The sequence below is a fragment of the Galleria mellonella genome, unplaced genomic scaffold, assembly GCF_026898425.1.
Source record: "Galleria mellonella isolate WM207_F2 unplaced genomic scaffold, CSIRO_AGI_GalMel_v1 utg99, whole genome shotgun sequence".
Taxonomy (NCBI): domain Eukaryota; kingdom Metazoa; phylum Arthropoda; class Insecta; order Lepidoptera; family Pyralidae; genus Galleria; species Galleria mellonella.
Window position 1 is genome coordinate 2,569,734 of NW_026442184.1, and position 23,720 is coordinate 2,593,453.

A 23,720-nucleotide genomic window follows, 5' to 3' on the forward strand; every position below is an offset into this window, starting at 1 on the left:
AATAATATAATTTAAAATAAATATCTAACACGTGCGACTGCCAACACTCGAAGATTGACTACTATTTTTATTACCAGAAATTCCACAGTCTTCCATATTAGTTATTAGTATGTTGCAAATTGGTATTCACATGCATACTAATGGTAGCGGAATTAAACAATATAATTCTAATCAAATAATTAGTAAAAATTCATCTCAGAAAATTTAGTTTTCGAATAACATGGAAGTAAATATTATATTATAAGGCATTATAAAAAGTCAAAATAAAATTACATAAAAAGACATTGAAAATATTTTGTTGTTCACTCATATATATGAGTGAACATTTTTCTTTTTTAACATCGTACTTAGACCAACGTCTAACACATCTCGAGTCAACCGCGAAATTTAACAGAACAGTAAATTGATTATATCGGGGTTCCGTAAACCAACAGTTAAGCGGCTTGACTCAAGCGGGTTTATTCTGCTACTTGCAAGACCGAGACGGAGGTGCTTCGTCTTCTTCGATAAAGCCGCTTGACCGTCTACGGAGCTTTTAACCCTTCAGCTTGTGGGACATTTACAGAAATCCCGTATAAATAACCCCAATCCATCACATGCCACGTACCTCGGTTAGTGGTTTCCGGGTTGAAATCCTATTTCACACAGTGTTGGCAGATTGGATATTTTCTCCGCATTTCTGGATAAAAGTTTTATTTTTGGAAATATTGTCGGTAAAACATAAAATGAACGTGAATAATTTTGAGTAAATTATTTGGAAGTAATAGATTTTTTTACAAACCGTACATAGAATGACTAGTATAAAAGTCAAGGAAATCATATCAGTTTGGAAAAGCATTTGAAATTTGGGGAGAAATGAAAATCACATATGACAACACTGGTAATTCGCATTAAACCCCTACAACGTTTGCAAGGCGTGTCGCCGACAAGGGTTTGTTTAATATAATGTTATACATCTATTTAAGCAAATTTTGGGGGCCCTAAATTCGTTTGTATTTATTTCTTTAAGCGATTTTGCGGATATCAGAGGGAGACTTTGTACGAAAGTCGATTGCGTGGGTACCTCTGTCCCATTCGTGTTTCAACCGTGAAGCAGTTGTGTTTGCATGACTGTGTTTCGGTTTGAAGGGTGGGATATGGCGTGAATTTACTGGGTACAGAGGAATAACACCTGAGTCCTCAGGAATGGCAACGCATGGGGGGTATCATGGGCGAAACAGTATACTCTATTATGTCCATGGTACTGCTCATGTCTATAGGCGACGGTTACCACTTTCCATCAGGTGGGCCGTCAGCTTGTTTGCCATTCTAAGTTGTATAAAAAAAAAAATCGTCATTTTGCATTCTGTCACGCAAAGAAACTCCAAACATAGCCCTTTTCATAGCTCGCTGAGTAATTTGCAACTCTCGTACATGGGCAACCATTTAGGGCTGTTATTGAAAAGGATTATTTTTATTTTAATATAGCAGTTTATTGGAACCAACACTTTGTAGCACACGACATTTTATGTGTAGACTTGTTAATGACAAAAAATGCAAAAAATATTTTTTATATAACAGAAAAAAAAAACAAAAAGAGAAATTATCATTGCCAGAACAAAAAATATAAACAATTTATTTTAGTATTAAAATTTTATGTTCTGTATTGAACAAGGACTATGTTTCAATACAAGTTTTGTGACGGTGTAGAACTATGTTTTGGTTTCATAGGTTATCATCGGCAAGACGTACGTTGGTTAAAGACCTTCGTCTTCAAACTTTGAAATATTTTGAACACACTTTCATTTTTATATTTTTAGTACATATTATTTTTTAAATAGTTTGAAAACTAATGACTACGTTTGTACCTACAGCCTTTGATATTATTATTAATATAAAAAAAAAAACTAAAATAACTTGGCTAAAGCGTGGCATCTGTTCTATTTTTACTCTGTGAATAAAACACAGACTTATGATTAACTTATGTCATTAAGGTTACCTTCGTCTGACAAGGGTCGTTGCTTAATTTTTCCTTCATTTTACATAATGTACCATTATAAAAAATGACATCTTACATGTTAATTCTGACTAAACTATATATTCACCGTAATCTTACTTTGTCTTGAGATATCTCAGCGTACCTCTACAGAGTAAACATGTTACTTACTCGTAAAACTTGGGATCTTGTGTATATGAGTATATCATCATCATTATTATCATTTCAGCCATTATCCGTCCACTGCTGGACATAATCCTCCCCCATAGACTGCCATAAAGAACGGTCCTGAGCTACCTGCGAGTAAATAATATGTAATAAATATGTATAATAGCTGACTCGGCAAACGTTGTTTTACCATATACATTATTTCGAGAACTATACATGAAAATTTATCCTACTAAAATTATTATATTCGATTGCTATCTTGAAACCCTATTGCGGAATATAAAAATCGCGCTTAAAAAACAGGGGTTGATCGTAAAAGGGTGAAAATTTGAGGTTGTATGTATTTTTCAATGCTAAATCATATTTAAATAAAAATTAATAAAATTGTCAAAACAATATAAAAAGTTTTTTTAGGGGTGGGTCACTCTTATCATTGAGGGGTATAAAAAATAGATGTTGGCCGATTCTCAGACCTACCCAATATGTACACAAAATTTTATGAAAATCGGTAAAGCCGTTTCGGAGGAGTTTGGTAACAAACACCATGACACGAGAATTTTATATATTAGATATATATATCGAGACAGTATACTCTGTTATGTCCACGGTACTGCTCATGTTTATAGGCGACGGTTATCACTTTCCATCAGGTGGGCCGTCAGCTTGTTTGCCACTCTAAGTTGTATAAAAAAAAAAAGAAAAAAATATTATATATAGAAAATTAGCATATGTAATTTTCTTTATGTAGCCTTTGTATAGTAGTGTTGTTGGGGAGGGTATAAGATATAAGACCAGAGGGAGACTTTGTACAAAAGTCGATTGCATGGGTACCTCTGTCCCATTAGTGTTTCAACCGTGAAACAGTTGTGTTTGCATAGCTGTGTTTCGGTTTGAAGGGTGGGATATGGCGTGAATTTACAGGGTACAGAGGAATAACATCTGAGTCCTCAGGAATGGCAACGCATGGGGGGTATCATGGGCGAAACAGTATACTCTGTTATGTCCATGGCACTGCTCATGTTTATAGGCGACGGTTACCACTTTCCATCAGGTGGGCCGTCAGCTTGTTTGCCATTCTAAGTTGTATAAAAAAAAAAGATTTCTTACATGATAACACATCAAGAAACTAGTTTTTTTTTTCTTTATAAATGGGTACATATAAGTAAGTAATCTCAACGTACTTTTACAGAATAAACACATTCCCTATTTGTAAAAATTATGATATATATTTTTTTTGATGGGTGAAAATGGAATGGTAACTCCACTTGCGCTAACGGGATACGCTGGCGGAGCACCAGTGAAGGGTGATAGATGAGAATGAAAACAGGCCAGTTAGCCCATCATGATGAATTCATCAGGAATTAACCATGATAGTTTCCAGGGGGAACCGCGAGGAGGTCGACCTAGTTGGGTATATTGCTAGCAATGGGATTCTCGGTCTCCATTACTATCAATCCTTTTCCCCCCATATTGATATATTATAATATAATAATATTATAATCACAATCGTGTAATGTGTGTGTTATAGTCTATACATAATATGTAGTATGTGTATAAATAGTAAATGTATTTTCTCTATCTAGATTTTAATAAATAGTGTTGTGGCGTCATAATACAGGATATCACAGCTTGATCGATCGATTAGTGTGGTTCTATATTTATTATGTATTATAATTTTTACATCTCTTTAATACGTACATACTAATTTTATTGATTAAATAATTAAATAGACGTACGTCAACATAGATAGAAATACAATGTGTGCGTAAGTATATAGAACATTGATAAAAAAAACTAATTGTCAAATTAGCTGACAAAATGTTGACCCGTTTTTTAGACTCGATGCTTTATATAATTTAAGACATAAATATTATAGAATGACTGTAAAACATCACCTTTCTTTATTTGACAGTCGGGTAAGCATATATTTAGTATTTCAGACATGTCGAGTGGATGAAGCCACTGAATACTAATAGGAGCAGTCTTTAATCTCTGACACGTGACATATAGCACGTATTTTTCTCTATCTGTGAATATTATTGTTGTTATTCGTATCTTTACAGCGCCAAGAAACAGTAATGATATGTTTTTTATATCTTGAAGGAGACCAATAAGCAACTTGTACTATTGTTATCGATACAGTAGCTTATGTCCGCCTACAATACTCATCATGACCATATCAGCCTTTTCTGTCCACAGTTGAACATAAGCCTGCCCTTGGAGTGCGGGGGGGGGGGGGGGGAAGGTCGCAGTATTTGCTACGCTTGACAAGTGGACTAGCAACCGCAATTGGGGACTTCCTTAGTTGCCTCTTACGACACTACTGTATGTTATAGTGCAATAAAGTATATATATATATATATATATATATATATATATATATATATATATATATATATATATATATATATATATATATATATATACGACGTGCTCACATTTTCATGTTTATTGACGTTGTTATCCCACGGTATTTGTTTTGGTACATTGATATTGTATCTTAGAATCTCGCTAGATGGCTAAATACTCGTACTGCTATTTGTTGTCAAAGCGTTGTGCGAAAATGAAGCGAAAAAAAAATATGCGGTCAGAGTGTTAATACACTTTTTTTTATGAATCCCATACTGTAGTCTTTAGGGAAAACCTCGGCAGGGAACTCATTTCCCAACCAGACCATTCATGGGAGGAAACTCCTCTGAAATTACACTGTGCAAGGTAATTTACATTGCACATGGTTTGAGGTAATGAATCTTTAAAGAAGATACGCCATGCTCAGGAAATAACTAAAAAAAAAAATTTTTTGAGTAAAGTGTTGTATTCTATATAGTCATTTTACCACATTGTTAAATAATTTAAATAGGTCGAAATGTTTAAAATATTTTAAACTAGTGACTGGTCCTGGCTTCGCGCGGATAAATAGGTAAAAGATCTCTAATATTTTTTTTTTATAAAATATATCTCACGTAACATGCTGATAATGTAGCTTTCTACAAATTCAAGTATTTTAAAATTAACCCATGTTACTAACAGATAGTGTATCATATCTTTTTACAGCCGAAAGAATTTTTAAAAGCGGTCCATATTACTGGCTGCCAATGTATCATATCTTTCTACAGATGAAAGTGTTTTTAAAATCGGCCTATGTTACTTGGTGACAGTGTATCATATCCTTCTACAGGCGAAAGTATTTTTTAAATTGCCCATGTTACTCGCTGATAATGCATCATATCTTTTTACAGCCGAAAGAATTTTTAAAAGCGGTCAATATTACTGGCTGGCAATGTATCATATCTTTCTACAGATGAAAGTGTTTTTAAAATCGGCCTATGTTACTTGCTGACAATGTATCATATCCTTCTGCAGGCGAAAGTATTTTTTAAATTGCCCATGTTACTCGCTGATAATGCATCATATCTTTTTATAGACGTGTATTTTTAAAAGCAGCCCATTTTACTCGCTGTCAATGTATCATATCTTTCTGCAGGCGGCAGTACTTTTAAAAGCGGCCCATGTTACTCGCTGATAATGCATCATATCTTTCTACAGATGAAAGTATTTTTAAAATTGGCCCATGTTACCTGCTGACAATGCATCATATCTTTCTACAGATGAAAGTATTTTTAAAATTGGTCCATGTTACTCGCTGACAATGTATCATATCTTTCTACAGATAAAAGTATTTTTAAAATTGGCCTATGTTACTCGTTGATAATTTTTCCTACCTTTTTACAGGCGAAAGTGTTTTCAAAATCGGTTCAGTATTTTTTTTAATTTATCCATTACAAACAAACTTTTATATTATTACTTTAGGTAAATAAGATTGTTATTATTTATCATTAGCGCGGAAGGGTATGGGAATGTTATAGTGGCATTAATTGGCGTCATATCCAGGTATCATTTTCGGTGCACTATACGTTATAGTATCTACTTACAACCGACTTCGAAAGAGAGGTTCTTAATTCGATTGTATTTTTTTTTGTTTGTTATCTCATAATTAAATCGATTTCGAAAATGATTTTTTTATCTGAAGGAATAAACTTGTAGATTAGTTCCATAGAAATATTATCAAAATCGGTCCAGTAACTTTTTAAAAATAACCGGTGTTGCCATAATTGAAGTCGGTTTTTTTTGTGAATCACAATTTTATTACCTTATAACTCTGTCCGTGACTTGAAATTCTTTTTTCTGAAAGATTATTACAGATTAAACCTATTGAACATTTATCAAAGTCGGTTGAGTAGTTTAGTTTTTATATCAAAATAATGTATTAAACACTAGGCGTCATGTCGTATAGGGAGATAAAGGATATGGCCTGGGATAGAGCTGGCTGGAGGAAGATGCATGGATTGGTTGCACCGACAAGAGGAAACTCTTAAATGAAAAAAAAAATTTATTATAAGGTTTGGCCACAACTGAACTCGGTTGTTTTATGTGGAACATAATCTTAAATTATTTCTTTTATAATATCACTGATTTGAGAATAAATTTCTAGTCTAAACACGGAGCACAATACAGACAAGGCAGCTATAAATGTAGCTGTACTTTTATTAACAAATATGTATACCTACAATCCACCGCAAAATGCGAAGAGATCAAGTCCCGACCACCTGCGGCTATATACAACAACTTTGTCGGAATACTGATTCTCCACGAAAATCCGATATGTCGGATAATACAAAAGTTTAAGAGCTTCAAATTCTACCGGAATAAATTTATATATATATATATATATATATATATATATATATATATATATATATATATATATATATGGCATATATAGCGTATGAAGAGCAGAAGTGTGGGGAACATATATATATATACATAATTAAAAACGCGTCACAAACTGGTGAAAGTTTATCCAATAATCTTATGTCACACATTTATTAGTATAAAATTGTTATGTCTATGTTTATTATGCCTATCTTCTTAAAAATAAACATGGGTGTTTGTAAAATATGCTGGTTCTTGTTTTGTATATATTATTTATTAATTATATTAGTTGTAAAATAAAATTGTCGTCTATTGACTTGTTGTATATTATGTATTTTTTGTTCTATTTCAATTGTTTATAAATATTCTTTTTTATAAAATAACTATAATTGTCAGTATATTTCAAAAAGGTTAATTTTGAACAATGGGTTAAAGTAGGAATTAACTTACCTATGTACCAAATTTCATTTAAATTTGTAGTGCCATTTCATCATCATCATTTCAGCCATTATCCGTCCACTGTTGGTCATAGGCCTCCCCCATAGACTGCTATAAGGAACGGTCCTAAACCACCTGCATCCATTGACTCCCTGCAATGCATTTCAGGTCGTTACTCCATCTAGTGGGAGAGGAGGTCATCCTACACTGTATTTACTCGTATGAGGTCGCCACTTGAGAACCTTTCTTTCCCATCGGTTGTCGGTTCTTCGAGCTATACGACCGACCAGCCCAGCTCACGTAGTGCTGTTCAAATGAGATTAATTGGTAAAGATACAAACATAAAATTTAGGACCTTTATTATCTAATGACTTATTGTTTTAGCAGAGGGAGACTTTGTACAAAAGTCGATTGCTTGGGCACCTCGGTCCTATTCTTGTTTCAACCGTGAAGTAGTTGTGTTTGCATGGCTGTGTTTCGGTTTGAAGGGTGGGATATGGCGTGAGTTTACAGGGTACAGAGGAATAACACCTGAGTCCTCAGGAAAGGGAACGCATGGGGGGTATCATGGGCGAAACAGTATACTCTGTTATGTACATGGTACTGCGCATGTTTATAGGCGACCGTTACCATTTTCCATCAGGTGGGCCGTCAGCTTGTTTGCCATTTTAAGTTGTATAAAAAAAAATTGTATAGCTTGTAAACTATAGTCGGACTTTTAAATCGATGCAGTAAACTGACATAAGCTAATGTCACAATCAAAAATAATGTCACTACATCTAACTTAGTAGTGATGGCTTCATTCATTTAAAAACGAATTATTTTTACTAGCGTAAACCTATTAAGTTAGAATTATATAAGTGATGTATAATTACTTCTATTTCATTGCAACAAAAAGTCGATTGCTTGGGCACCTCTGTCTCATTCGTGTTCCTACCGTGAAGTAGTTGTGTTTGCATGGCTGTGTTCGGTTTGAAGGGAGGGATATGGCGTGAATTTACAGGGTACAGAGGAATAACACCTGAAGGAATGGCAACGCATGGGGGTATCATGGGCGAAACAGTATACTCTGTTATGTCCAAGATACTTCTCATGTCTATAGACGACGGTTACCACTTTCCATCAGGCGGGTCGTCAGCTTGTTTGCCATTATAAGTCGTATAAAAAAAAAACAAGAAAAAACCTACCCATTTCGATTATTTTTTTTTAATAAAAAGAGAAATAAAGCAATACAGCAATAACCTGCAACACTGGTACTGTCAGTTTACTGCATCGAATTAAAAGTCCTACTATAGCTTTAGAGTTACGCAGATATTAATTAATAATATCCACACATACAATTTCGCGTTTTGTATAGAACCAATTAGGTCGGATAGGCGTAACATCTGCCGGCTCTCATGGCGTCTTCAATTAAATTGTTTGTTTAATTAGATCGAATAGACAAAGTAATACAAATTGAAGAAGAGAGCTCTCATATGTATAGATTTGATAATATAATTGCATTTGCTTTTAGTATTTTTAAGTGACCATACGCAATGTAGTTTGTATTTTATTTATTTTAATTTTTATTCTTTATTAGGGGAAACGTGTAATTTAAAAAAATCTATAAATCAGTGGTTTCCACAAAAAAGTACACATTAAATAAAAGAGACCAGATGATAATACAAGAAAAAAATATATATATATATATATATATATATATATATATATATATATATATATATATATATATATATATATATATATATATATATATATATATATATATATATATATATATATATATATATATATATATATATATATATATATATATATATATATATATATATATATATATATATATATATATATATATATATATATATATATATTTAACTATAAATAACTATACAGGCTGAACGTCTGTCGGGGATCATTGATTTGCCATTGTCAGATTGTACTTCATACAGTTCCTGGAAATTGAGGCAGCTCAGGAAGCGATTTCGTGACGACCTAGAGGCATTTAAAAGGAATTGGATTGAAGTGGCGCGGAACAGAAAGTTTTGAAAGGGGATAGAGGAGATCTTTGCCCAGTAGTGGAACATCATGGGTTAATAATATCCTTATTCTATTCTGTTTTAGTTAGGATAGAATAGGATAGGATAGGGTAGAATTTCAGTACTACTGATATCCTACAACTATTATAAATGCAGAAGTTTGTGAGGATATTTCGTTGAATGGACATTCGTTACTTTTTCACGAAAAAAAAAGCTTAACGAATTTAAATGTACATTTTGGTACATGAATAGGTTATATATTAATGTCGTAATCCATGTGGCCGATGCCGCAGAAAACTAGTCTTCTTATAAATTAATAACTTTACTTGGGAACTAGACTTCTTATGTGGGACTTACGTGGGATCTAGAGCGATTTCTATATAGAAAAATTTACTGAGATAGAGAGCTTTTAGCATTAAGTCCGCCTTGTGCACATACATGTACTAATGAATAAAATAAATAAATAAAATGTTTTTATCCAGACCTTTTTATTTTTTATTTTTATTCTATTATTTTGACGCATTCTTAGATAAGTAATCTTAAGCAATGAAGTTAATATTATTCTCGAAAAGGTCGTTTATAAGAGATCGTTTACCAATAAGACTACTCTACAAAATTGTTTACTGTAATCCTTATATTTGTATCAAGTACAATAAAGTGTAAACAAATGTATAAACATCAATTCTTTCCAGGTCGAGAGGTATTAGAACATTTCTATGAACGCAAGCAGATTGGATACCTAACCCACAAACCCCTTTCAAGCGATGCGCCGAAGCTAAGCCGCAGCCACACCTCAATATTTCCGGCTCAACGGGCCGTATTGTCGTGTAAGGCTACGTTTGCATTGATGATGCGATAGCGACGCTAAAGTGATGTTAAAAGGAAATAGAATTATAATATTTTGAATTCAATGATAGAGTGAAAAATTGAAATATGTAAGTTTAAACCTTTAGTACCTACAGTGGACCAGCTTTCTGGACTCCTAGGGGCCCCTAGGGGTCCACGGGAGACTTGACAGGGGGTCTACTTTTTTATGCAACTTAGAATGGCATATAAGCTGACGGTCCACCTGTCGGAAAGTGGTAACCGTCGCCTATAGACATGAGCAGTACCATGGATATAACAAAGTATACTGCTTTGTCTACATTGGTGTGACAAAAAATTAGGTTCACAATTCGTAAGTCACGAAAATTCAATCGTATTACAATGTAATATGATAACAATAATAATTAATAGTGTAATAATTACATATTTGAATAAATAGGAAATAAAAAATATACTGACTCTTGGCCACAACAGAATATCAGTGTTTTGCTCTTTTAAAGGCAAAGCAATAAACTGAGCTGTGACCATTTTGTGTTACTATGGCACACGCATTAAGGAAGGGAAAGAAAGGAGATTTGTTAGTTTATATATTTTGTTTTTTTTTTTTTTGTTTTGTGCTTTTTTATTTTCATTATTTCATCTCTTTTACTGTGTATTATGTGTATGTTTTTTTATTGTAATTTGTGTGCTGTAAGTAATGTAAATAAATTATCTATCTATCTATTTTTCTTTTTATTTTTACCATTTCGAATGGGATGTTTTCTAAATGAAATAAGTGAGAATTGATAGGTTCCTTGTACTCTAAGTAGATGTCAAAAAAGTAAAGTTGGATGGAATTACTTTTTGATTGGCCAACTTTACTTTTTTGACATCCACTCACAGCACAATCAATTAACTATTGAACCAATCAAATTTCACTTCTTTTTCTAAAACTATTAATTCGTGGCTGAAATTCAGCCATAACACAAATTCCCATAGTTAGATTTTTTTTTATACAACTTAGAATGGCAAACAAGCTGACGGCCCACCTGATAGAAAATGGTATCCGTCGTCTATAGACATGAGCAGTACCATGGACATAACAGAGTATAATGTTTCGCCCATGATACCCCCCATGCGTTGCCATTCCTGAGGACTCAGATGTTATTAGATCTAATCTTCACATTTTTTGTCGAGTTTTGGTAATATGGTAGAAATGTAGCTGCGGTCCACTGAACCAGTTAAAATTTTAAAGTGGTAGTTTAAAGTAAAAAGAAAAGTCCGGAAACCTCTGGTCTAAATGGACGAGAAATAGATAATAGATGCATTGCATGAATTTGGTGAATAAGTGAATTGTAAAAGTTAATTCGTAAGGTTAAAAATAAACGGATTCTGGATTTAAATTTATTCAAAAATCCCTTATTTGATTTTTTCTCACTTTACAACGGAGAAAATATTAAACTTGACTGCATATTTTTTTTTTAAATAAATCTTCATCAAGTCTTCTCAAAATTTCTGGGACATTTCCTATTTTATGATGAACTTGAAAAACATTATTCTTTTTTTTTACCAGTCGAGTAAAACGTAACTTGTGCTCGATTCGTAACATAACAATATGTAACGATACAATTTTTCTATACTCTGATCCATCGTCATTGTAATGACTACAGCATGGGGTTCTTCAAAAGGGGGGTAAAGAGATTTCTTCAGGGTCGGCAACGCGCGCGTAATACCTCTGGTATTGCAGGCGTTCATAGGCTACGGTAACCGCTTACCATCAGGTGGGCCGTATGCTTGTTTGCCACCTCAGTGGTATAAAAAAGAAACAAAATGTAGGTAAGAGATGTATTTATATATTCCTGTTCCTACTTGCATTAATAAATAAAAAAAACTTGATCATTTAAACACGTTGCAGCATGTTACAATTTCACAATGACATTACGTTCATATATGGACGCACCCTAAGTGAATCAAGCAGAAAGCGAATCAACCAAAATTGCTTGAAAGGTAATTTTATCAGACCGTATTGTAACGTGGGGTATGTGCGTATATAGCGTATTGACGTCTTAAAAGTATGACATCATATTTATTTAGGGTATAACAATAGGTGTTGTAAGGGGGAAAGGGATTGTTAGTAATGGAGACTGAGAATCCCATTGCTAGCAATATACCCACCCAGGTTGAGCTCCTCGCGGTTCTCCCTGGAAACTATCATGGTGAATTCCTGATGAATTCATCATGATGGGCTAACTGGCCTGTTTTCATTCTCATCTATCACCCTTCAGTGGTGCTCCGCCAGCGTATCCCATTAGCGCAGGCGGGGTTACCATTCCATTTTCACCCATAAAAAAAATAGGTGTTGTATTCTAAACCCAGCAATATCATTATTCATATATAAACATATTCTAATTAAATTTAAGCAGCTTGTATTTTAATATACATATATCGTCATAGTCGTAGAATACTGACGGATCTTTATATGTAATATTTGTCAGATCCGTCGGTATTCTACGACTATGACGATATATAGCGTTATCACTCCAAGAACGTTATACAACAAGCTGCTGGAGCAGTATGTATTCTAACGAAGTATACACACATAGTGTTGTGTTGTTAGATTGTATAGAGTCTAGTGACAGGCGTAACAATCTAAACTCAGCTTTATTATTTATGGAAGTAACGTTTATATTTACATGTACTCTAACGCAATCAACTGTATTACAGACTACCATATTTACCTACTTGTTTATCGTCTTTTGTTTTCTGTCTCTATCATTGTCTTGTATTATTCCTTCTGATGTTACTGTTACTGTTAGAAAGGTATAAACCGCGTATTACTGGCCACCCAACTAAAGTAGAAATTCAACCAAAATTACTTGAAAGGTAATTTTAGCAGCCTGTATTGTAGCGCGTCGTATGTATATTACATGTCTTTAAAATACAACATTACATATTAAGTCTGTCATTACAAGTGTAACAATACAAAGCATAAATCGCAACTGAAATACTTTCCTCAAGGAGTATAGACGAAATATGGATTTATCACACTACGGTATGTCGCGATATCGTGGATGTGTACGGTATGATAATATCGTGGACATGCATGGAAATTTATAAGCGTCTTCGTATATATTTTGCTTTCGTATAGCGTAGCGTAGCTCACCAGAGGGAGACTTTGTACAAAAGTCGATTGCGGGTACCTCTGTCCCATTCATGTTTCAACCGTGAAGCAGTTATGTTTGCATGGCTGTGTTTCGGTTTGAAGGGTGGGATATGGCGTGAATTTACTGGGTACAGAGGAATAACACCTGAGTCCTTAGGAATGGCAACGCATGGGGAGTATCATGGGTGAGTATACAGTATACACTGTTATGTCCATGGTACTGTTCATGTCTATGAGCGACGGTTACCACTTTCCATCAGGTGGATCGTCAGTTTGTTTACCATTCTAAGTTGTATATAAAAAAAGGGTATGATTTCGTACTCGGCAGCTTTTTTGTTGAATTATAATTTGTAATAACCTCGCCTGCAATATCTCTGGCAAGTCACCAGCGAGGGATGATAGGTGAGGATGAAAGCAGATCAGTTGACCAATTAGAATTAAACATTAAAGTTATCAGGGAGGAACGCGTGGGAGTCGACCTGTTAAAGTACATTGCTATCAGAGGGACCGATATTTCCCATTACTAATAATCCCTTTCCCCTGCTTCTAAAATCACTCATTAGTTTCACGTTACAATCAATGTTCCTTGGGGAATGTTGTTCAGTTTTATGAATACCATCGCTATGGGGCTCCGTATACCCTTATACCGTGAAATCCCAAAACTTTATCGTTAATCACTTTGATCTGTTAAATATTTGTACACTATTTGATCTTTACACAAGATTGCTTCTGTTTATTTCGCGAACTTCCTACAATAGAGTTTCAGTTTCTCAAAGCTTAATGGTTAGGTTTGAGGGCATAAACCCTATGTAAATATCTGGACTTGTGCTTACATAAAATTTACATTATCAGGATGAAGTTTAGTGTTCGAATTAATATTTAACGTTTAATTAATTGAAGTAAAAATAAACTAGGGGTAGATTAATTGTTTTAGACCCTTTTTTATTCCGTGTCGGTCATTTGTAGATACAAAAAATTCTCACCTCATAAATTCAACTTTTAACTGAAATGAGCTGAGTTTCTTGTCCATTTTTCTTACTCTGCTGGTTTTGTTTTCCCAGTTAGATACTTGATTAAAAAATGGTATGATGTGAATAAGTATTTCTTGAAACATGAATTTTATTGCAGTGTGAAAGTTTAGAAAATTGTTCTTATTTATATTTTAACAAGGTTTATTTAAAAAAAAAGCATTCACTTACATGAATACTATTATTTGATTTAAATATTTATTCTACGAATTAAAAGTTAATTTAAACAAATTTAGACTCTGTAAATAAATGAATAAATATATATAATATTAGTTTGTATACTTTTTGTATGTTATAGTTATAGTTAAGTTATCTAATATATACATAGTCTGCCCCGTAATGAGCCTTTCTTCATATCTGAGCCTTTTCGTGATAAATTGAAATTCTGCCAGCTCTAAATGACATAGATTTTTGACTGTACAGAGCTATTATTATCTCATCAAAGTTTTATCAATGCTTTTTTCTTTTTACTCAAAGTTGTTTATGTAATATAGATTTACTTTTTATTTAGATTATTCTTAGTAGTTGCTGATAAATAGAATGGGTTTTACGACTAAGGAAACCTAATGATTAGTTCTAACAGTGTTTGCCAACTTTTACTGGCAAAACCTCCATTTTGGGGCAGGCCTATGTTTAGCAGTGGACAGTTAACGGCTGATATAATAATATAATATTCTTTGTAGTTAAAGTATGTTAATTAAACGATTTTGAACTTCAATTTTGTATGTTGTGTGCGCCTTTTATAGGTTAATACTTGCATTAAGATCTAACTTTATATGTTTTTGCAATCGACTTTAAAAAGAAGGACGTGCTCGATTTCGTTAATTTCTCTTTTAATGTTTGTTACCTCATAACTGCATCAGTTGTAAACGGATTTGGAAATTTCTTTTTTTTTTACCTGAAACTATTAGTCTCATAGAAGTTTTATCAAAATCGTTTCAGTAGTTTAGTGTTTAAATCAAAATAAATGGGTTTTACACAAATGAATTATTTTTTTGTGGAACTCAATTTAATTTATTGTATTATGAATGTACTTTAATAAATAAATAAATAAATGTTTGTTATTTAGTCTCCCATAAAGAGGGGTACATAATTATTACTTGCGCTCTATGTAAATAGAACTCTATAAATAATAATAATATTTAATTTTATACTATTTACTATCCATTTTGTATGCATAAAGTAAAAAGTATTATCTGTATACTAAAATTAATTCCAAATAATTTTTGCTGAGTAAAAAACGTACATGCATATCTGTCACGCCTGTCTTCCCTCAGGGTAGGCAGAAACAATGGAATGCCAAATGCTTCGATTCAAACAAGCCTCTTTCGCTTCCTCCACATTCATCAATCCTGAATAACAAATATTTATAAATTTAAACAATCTGTCAATTTTTACAAACGTTCAGTTTTATAATTTAATATTAGTAGTTCAGGTTGGCGACAGACATGATTTGTACTCTCTAAATAAAGAAAAAAAAAAAACAAAATAAAAATCAACAAGTATGTATAACTCATAATATTTCGTTTCGCCGTCGATCTATAAAAATAAATGTGCAGTGGCATTATTATGACAATGAATTGTTCAAAGGGCGAAGGCCCGTAACACGTAGGCGGCTACGCCTCGTATCTCGTAGACACGTCACGGCCTCTCCCGTATCGTGCGACCTATATAGTGACGTCACTGGGACGTAGCTGTGACATCTACACAGTGACGTCAGATAAGGCGAGGGCAATGTTATTAGATTACCACATTGAATAGTTTAAGTGCTTTTCAAACCCTTTCTAACGTAAAATTGGCAATCTTTACTATAAATATTCAAAGATAAATTAAAGACTATTATATATATTTTACATTATTTATATTTTAAGGAGTAGTCCGGTTATGAAGAGAGATTTATGTATAATTTTAGGGCATTGTTGGGTCAAAAAATGACTTCAAACCGACAAAATTAGTACGGAATGAACAAGCGTTAGACATCACACAGAATTGGTGAAAATACGATATTTTAAATTTTGACAATTTAAAAGCAGATTTCAAAAATGTGTCTTTGTGTGTATGTGAATTGAGTCAAACTACAGTTCAATTTGTCAATGTCTCGGTATAGAATAGACGACCCCTTCTGTTCTTGTAGGTATCGAGAGAGACTAAGGGAGCTTATGGTGGAAGAATGGACGGCAGCGTCACTTAAGAGTAAGTAAACATGAACAAAAGCCAAATTGCGGTTGCCAATTCATCTGCCAAACGTAGCAACTAGTGGTAAAACTCTCCTTATGAGGGAGGTTATGTTCAGCAGTGGCCAGGTAACGATTGATACAACAAATCTTCAATTATTTTAGAAACTGTATGAAACGATAACTGTACGACTTTTTATCACAAGCACTCGAGAGATTTGACTTATAATTGTTAATCCAATGTTGCCGAATTTCACTAAGAATTTCGAATATTCCAGTTTCGTAGAATATCGAGTTTAAACATCTCAGGGGAGAGGCATCTCGACCGAATCTACTATCCTTGGGATAAATTCGAAATTTATGTTTGGATTATTTAAATAATATAAAGAGATTTTGTACAAAAAGTCAGAGAGAGACTTTGTACAAAAGTCGATTGCTTGGGCACCTCTGTCCCATTCGTGTTTCAACCGTGAAGCAGTTGTGTTTGCATGGCTGTGTTTCGGTTTGAAGGATGGGATATGGCGTGAATTTACTGGGTACAGAGGAATAACATCTGAGTCCTTAGGAATGGCAACGCTTGGGGAGTATCATGGGCGAAACAGTATACTCTGTTATGTCCACGGTACTGCTCGTGTCTATAGGCGACGGTTACCACTTTCCATCAGGTGGGCCGTTAGCTTGTTTGCCATTCTAAGTTGTATAAAAAAAGGCAATATCAAAATGTAATAAACCTTATTATTACAATTTTACTGTCACAATGTAATTTTTTTTTTAATAAATAAATAAATTTTCAGCACTTTGATGTATAATCAATAACGAATTAAAATATTTACAGTCTTACCACAGAAAAGTTAAAGTTGCGATAAACAACTGTTTTAATGCAAGTTTAGACGTATTTTATATTGTAAAATCTTTATTGCATATACTATCCAATGTAGATTGGATACATTAAAAATATTTAAAATACAATAATTGACTTATCCCATAAAGGGATCTCTTATAGTCAACCTTTGAGAAGCTGAAAGAAAACTATAAATTGTCGCCAGATGTCTTACTACAAAAGTATATCTAACGACAGCTTATGACTATAAATGATAAAACAAAATCTATTTTATTAAAAAGAAAATAAATAAAAATTGTTATAAATAATAAATTTTATTACAAAAATGGATTTTGACACATAAGATGACAAATAAACGTAACACCGACTAAACAATGTTTAATAACTTAGACAAAGTTTTATTATACTCGATTTATTATTTATTGCACCATAAATAAAACATATACAATGACAAGTGAATAATTCAAGTGAAATACAGTAACGTAAATACAGATTGAAATATACACATAAAGGTACAAAAGACGGTCTTATCGCAGTGTTTTAAATTGTTTCTGTGATAAAGGTGTTAAAATATGCAAAGACTCTAAATCTTTACAGTCCAATTAATTTAATTTTAATTATTATTAATCCTTGTTTTTTTTTAATTAAAAATAAACAACCCTATTTTCACAATCCATTAATGTCCCAGTTCCGAGAACGCATTTGCCTTATAAATGGAGAATATTAGTCATGTCTGACCAACTGGTTTGATATAGGGCGTATTTCGAATATTTCTTCTCACTAGTATATTGCGCTGATGAAAAAGATGATGATGATGATGATGATGAGGAAATGGAGTAGTAACGTATTGTATTTTTAATCAATCACCACACGAATAATAGAAACAGTATGGGGGAAAAGGGATTGTTAGTAATGGAGACTGAGAATCCCATTGCTAGCAATATACCCAACCAGGTCGACCTCCTCGCGGTTCCCCGCTGGAAACTATCATGGTTAATTCCTGATGAATTCATCATTATGGGCTAACTGGCCTGTTTTCATTCTCATCTATCAACCTTCACTGGTGCTCCGCCAGCGTATCCCATTAGCGCAGGCGGGGTTAACATACCATTTTCACCCATCAAAAAAAAAAAAAAAGGAATAGTAATAAAACAAAAACAACTATTGATATTATTTAAATTAATGTGCAAAAATTAATCTCTCATTTGACTAAAGACTGATAATGAATGACTCATGTATTGAAATTTTCACTTTCCTACGTCACCGCCCCACTTCTTTTCGAACGATGCTTCTATGCGCTAGAGAGCAGACTTGCATTAACTTGCTAGTAACACATTAGAAAAGACCAATATAAAATAATATTGGAGAGCTTGTTTTATTGATTCAAAGCTCAATTTCTTATAACAATAATACTCGTAAATACTAGTAAAATTCGTTTACTAAATTAGTCACATTGAAAATCGAACTCGGGTGCTCATTTTTATATGCAACTTAGAATGGTAAACAAGCTGACGGCCCACCTGATGGAAAATGGTAACCGTCGCCTATAGACATAAGCAGTACCATCATGCGTGCCGTCATTTACATAATACATTAACTTAAAATGTGTCGTGGTGGTCGTAGTTAGAATTATGTCAGTATCTAATATATTAAGTTGGTTTTAGTAAAAAAAAGTCGGTCCAATGCGAGTCGAACTCGCACAATCGACAAGTTTTTTTTTGTGAAATTACCACTAAATTACAGTTTTCGAATTTTTTCCTTTGATTGTGCTACATGAAATTGCTTCTTGCCAAATTTCATAATTCTAGGTCAACGGGAAGTACCCTTTGTTAACGTCAAAATATGCGATATAAATGTAACATAAACGGCTATATCTTTTGATTGCGTCGATTTAGATTTTTTCATTGCTTTAAGAGATTGCAAACCTGAGTACATGATATTAATTTCAACTTGATACCTCCATGCGTTTCTAAGAAAAAGGGGTTTCATAGACGGACGGACGGACAACGAAGTGATCCTGTAAGGGTTCTGTTTTTCCTTTGGAGGTACGGAACTTTAAAAATATCGCAATTAGTAAATTGTCATAAATAAAAAATAAAGGAAATAATGATGTATTCCATGAGATAAATTGCCAACATTTTCTGATAACAGATACAATAGATCTACATCTGTCTATATACAGACGTCACCTGTGACGTCGCTGCGTACCGTTGTGACGTCATGCCGGTAAATATTCAAAGGCTCGAATGGGTCGGGCTTAGGGATGTTCGGGTGTATAAATATAACTTGAGATCCCCGTTCTAATGATACGACGGACTTCTATTTTTAGACATGATTTTGAGTGTTGTGTAAAATTTAATTATAAATATATATAATGTAATATAATATAATGGTTGACTGATAGAGAACACCGTCCGGTGTTAAGTCCGCCAAATGTACATAGAATTTTACTGTGCATTAAAGTTTAAATATATATATATATATATATATATATATATATCTAATATATAAAATTCTCGTGTCACGGTGTTTGTTACCAAACTCCTCCGAAACGGCTTTAACGATTCTTATAAAATTTTGTGTGCATATTGGGTAGGTCTGAGAATCGGCCAACATCTATTTTTTATACCCGTCAATGATAAGGGTGACCCACCCCAAAATTTTTTTTTATTTTTTTATTTTTTTTTTGACATTTTTTTTTTAATATAATATTATTATATTATTTAATTATAATTTTTATATATATATATATATATATATATATATATATATAATTAAATAAAAGTATATATATTAGTAAATAAGCATTTATTTTACTGAGTTCTGACATAGAATACGCCACCCCTTCCTTTCCCGTGGATGTCGTAAGTGGTGACTAAGGAAGAGCTAGGGATGGGCAGCAGCGTCCCTCTTAAAATATATTTATATAAAATAAATATACATACATTTTAATAATATTATAATTAGCGACTTCAATTGTCGTGAAATATGTCTAAATTTCTTCTCAAATGCATGTATAAGATTGACAACATTTGAATTTAGAATGTAAAACTTAGTGCAACTTAGAATGGTGAACAAGCTGATGGCCAACTTAATAGAAAGTGTAACCGTAACTGTTGTCTATAGACATGAATAGTACCATGGACATAACAGAGTATACTGTATCGATTATAATATTCTAGCACCTCACCCATCATTCGTTCCTGAGGAGTAAAATGCTATGACTCTGTACCCTGTAATTTCACTGCCATATCCCACCCTTTAAATAGAAACATGTATGGACTATAAGTACGCATGAAAACGACTTTTCGACAGTTTCCCTCTGGTTTGTATTGATACAAATTTTTATAGTAAAATATTTTTTTTGTTTAAAAAAGCAACAGTCGAGTTTCTTGTCTGTTTTTCTCAGTTGAAATTGCATTCCGAATGGGTGATAATGATCATAAAAACATGTATATGGCTTGAAAATTATCATTTTTTATAGCTGTATTAAAAAAAAAACATTATAAACGATGTATGAGGAATACACCTGCCACGAGTTCAGTGCAGTCTTCCATATCAGTAATCAATTTGTGTGGTCGAAATTTCTAGAATGCAACGATAAATTTGTAGTGTTTTGTGTATACCAATAATAGTACACCAGAGGGACACTGTACAAAAGTCGTTTGCTTGGATACCTCTGTCCCATTCGTGTTTCAACCGTGAAGCAGTTGTGTTTGCATAGCTGTGTTTCGGTTTGATGAGTGGGATATGGCGTGAATTTACAGGGTACAGAGGAATAACACCTGAGTTTTCAGGAATGGCAACGCTTAGGGGTATTATGGGCGAAACGGTGTACTCAGTTGTGTCCATGAACTGCTCATGTCTATAGGCGACGGTTACCGCTTTCCATCAGGTGGTCCGCCAGCTTGTTTGCCATTCTAAGTTGTATAAAAAAAAATTATAAAATATAAATAATAATTACAACGTGTTAATTTTAAACTTCTGCGTTGTTTACATATATTTTTCAGTCTTGTCGTGGCCATAACGTGGTGCAATCCACGTCGAAACGTCGGCAATAAGGAAGCAGGTATGTAGGTACTATTTACTTGTAAAGGCTTTTACGTCGCGTTAAGTCCCGATTGTGTTTAAAATTACAATATGTATGTGAAAATAAAACCAAAACATGTAATTTATTTATTCGTTTATATATGTAATTTTAGTATGTACTATATATCAATAATTACTAGTACCGCATTCGAGTATTCTGACACTTCCCTATGGTTGACTGGGAGAGAATGCTTATAGCATTATGTCAGCCATGTGCACATATTTGTACTAATGAATAAATAAATAAATAAATAATCACTCAGGAGTGATAAGTGGAAATTAATTTCCATTTATCAATGAAAATAGTTGGAATAAAGATCCAGTCTTGCTCAAAAATGTTTGTAGAACACCGCTACTGCATAGATTAAACAATGACAGAGAAAGAAAAGTTTAAATTGAATATTACATTATAGTACTAAATACTTATATTCAAGTTTTACTTGAATATAACATACATACAACCAGAAGTACCTGGGACGAAAACCATGGCGTCAGCAGTGAGTTATAGAAAATAACACAAAAGCAAAAGATGTTGATTAATTTTGGCTTCAAACTAGTAGCGTTGCGACTTTAAAAATTCAATATTCCAAATTTAAATGAAATAGGAAACAACCGTGAACCGTTTACTGGTTTTGAAATAAGAACATCGTGGCTTTTTTTTTTCTAATTATTAGCTTCCAACTGCCAGAGTTAGGAAAGATTTAAGTTTTTGTTTCTAATGGATAAATTGATTATATTTTTTTATCTATAGAAAATTACATAGTTTCAAGATTTCTCTAGAGACTACAGCATGGGGTTTTTTAAACAGGATGTATCAAGGTTTTTTTAGGGTCGACAACGCGCACGTGACCCTTCTTGTGTTACACTAGAACAAGGAATTACATATAAGGAGTGATAAAATTGTTAATTCATAGCAGGCTAGTGTATAAAAAATGTTATACGGCCGTATAACCCTACCAAATTCAGATACAACCTGCTTGCATACTTTCTACATAAACCGTGTCGAATATATAATCTAGTAATGTAAAATTTGTCATTGACAAATAATTGACATATCAAACATTTTCTATACACTAATCTGCTATGAATTGAGAAAAATAACAACTAATGGTGCATCTTTCGTCCTCTTTTTACTAATTATATTTGCATAAGAAAAAAAGAGGCAACCATATGATTTACAGTTTTTATTTTATCATTCCTTCTATGTAATTCCTTGTTTCTAGGTGTTTTAAGCGTCCATAGACTATTGTAACCATTTACTAGGAGACGGGCTGTATGCTTGTTTACCACATCTGTGGCTTAAAAAAAAATTATCAACGAGCAATATGAATTATGTTTTATTTAAAAAAAAAAAAAAACTTTCTATCTACCCGTGCAAACCTGGAGTGAGTCGTTAAGCTAAACATATAAATTACTAACTAGAAACTATATATCTAATTGGCAAAACAACAATGTGCATGTACCTTAAAATGACGAAAAGTCATTTTTGTGCTTTCATCAGTTTGCTCAGTCACTGTCTTTAAAGCGGCTGGATATTATAAAAATTCTCTCGTACCGTACTCGTCTATTCAGAATGCGCTCATTGTCGCTCCATTGAACAATGAACAAGCTTCGAGGACTAATGGATGAACAAAATTGTCGCTCGCCTCCAGCGCTAGTGTTTCGCTACAACAAAGCATACAAAACCACCGCAAATTCTGCAATGTGTTGCTTTTATTTGTACACTGTACTAGCATTATTTACAAACGTGAAATATTTACAAAAAAGACACTGTGTGTGAAAATCATTAAAAACAAGATTGTAAGGTCATTGATAGTTTATGAACATTGTTGCAGTTTTTTTTTAATAGATTAAGATATAAAGGTAGCGCCATCTTAGTGAAATAATAATAAAAGACTAAAGAATAAAAGAATGAAGTCAGATAAGTTTTATTTATTTATTTATTCATTAAAATAATTATAACATTATGACAGTAAAAAACAAATCAATGTTATAAACCTAGTGCTTGGGGGAGGGAATTGTTAGTAATGCGGACTCGTAGTCCGTTGTCTCTTTGCTAGCAACATACTCCGTCAGGTCGACCTCCACGTGGTTCCCCCTGGAAACCATTTTTTTTCTATTTTTTTTTAGCAACCTAAAATGGCAAATAAGCTGACGGTCCACCTAATGAAAAGTGGTAACCGTCGCCTATAGACATGAGCAGTACCATGGATATTACAGAGTATACTGTTTTACCCATGATACCACCTATGTGTTAACATTCCTGAGGACTCAGATTTATCCCTTTA

At 33.2% G+C, this 23,720-nt stretch overlaps 1 protein-coding gene across 1 annotated transcript in view; it reads right to left on the reverse strand.

The window, feature by feature from the left end:
- The window catches only part of LOC113515912 (GTP-binding protein REM 1), a 201,155-nt gene that overhangs the window by 91,790 nt on the left and 85,645 nt on the right, over positions 1 to 23,720 (reverse strand). The window lies entirely within an intron of this gene.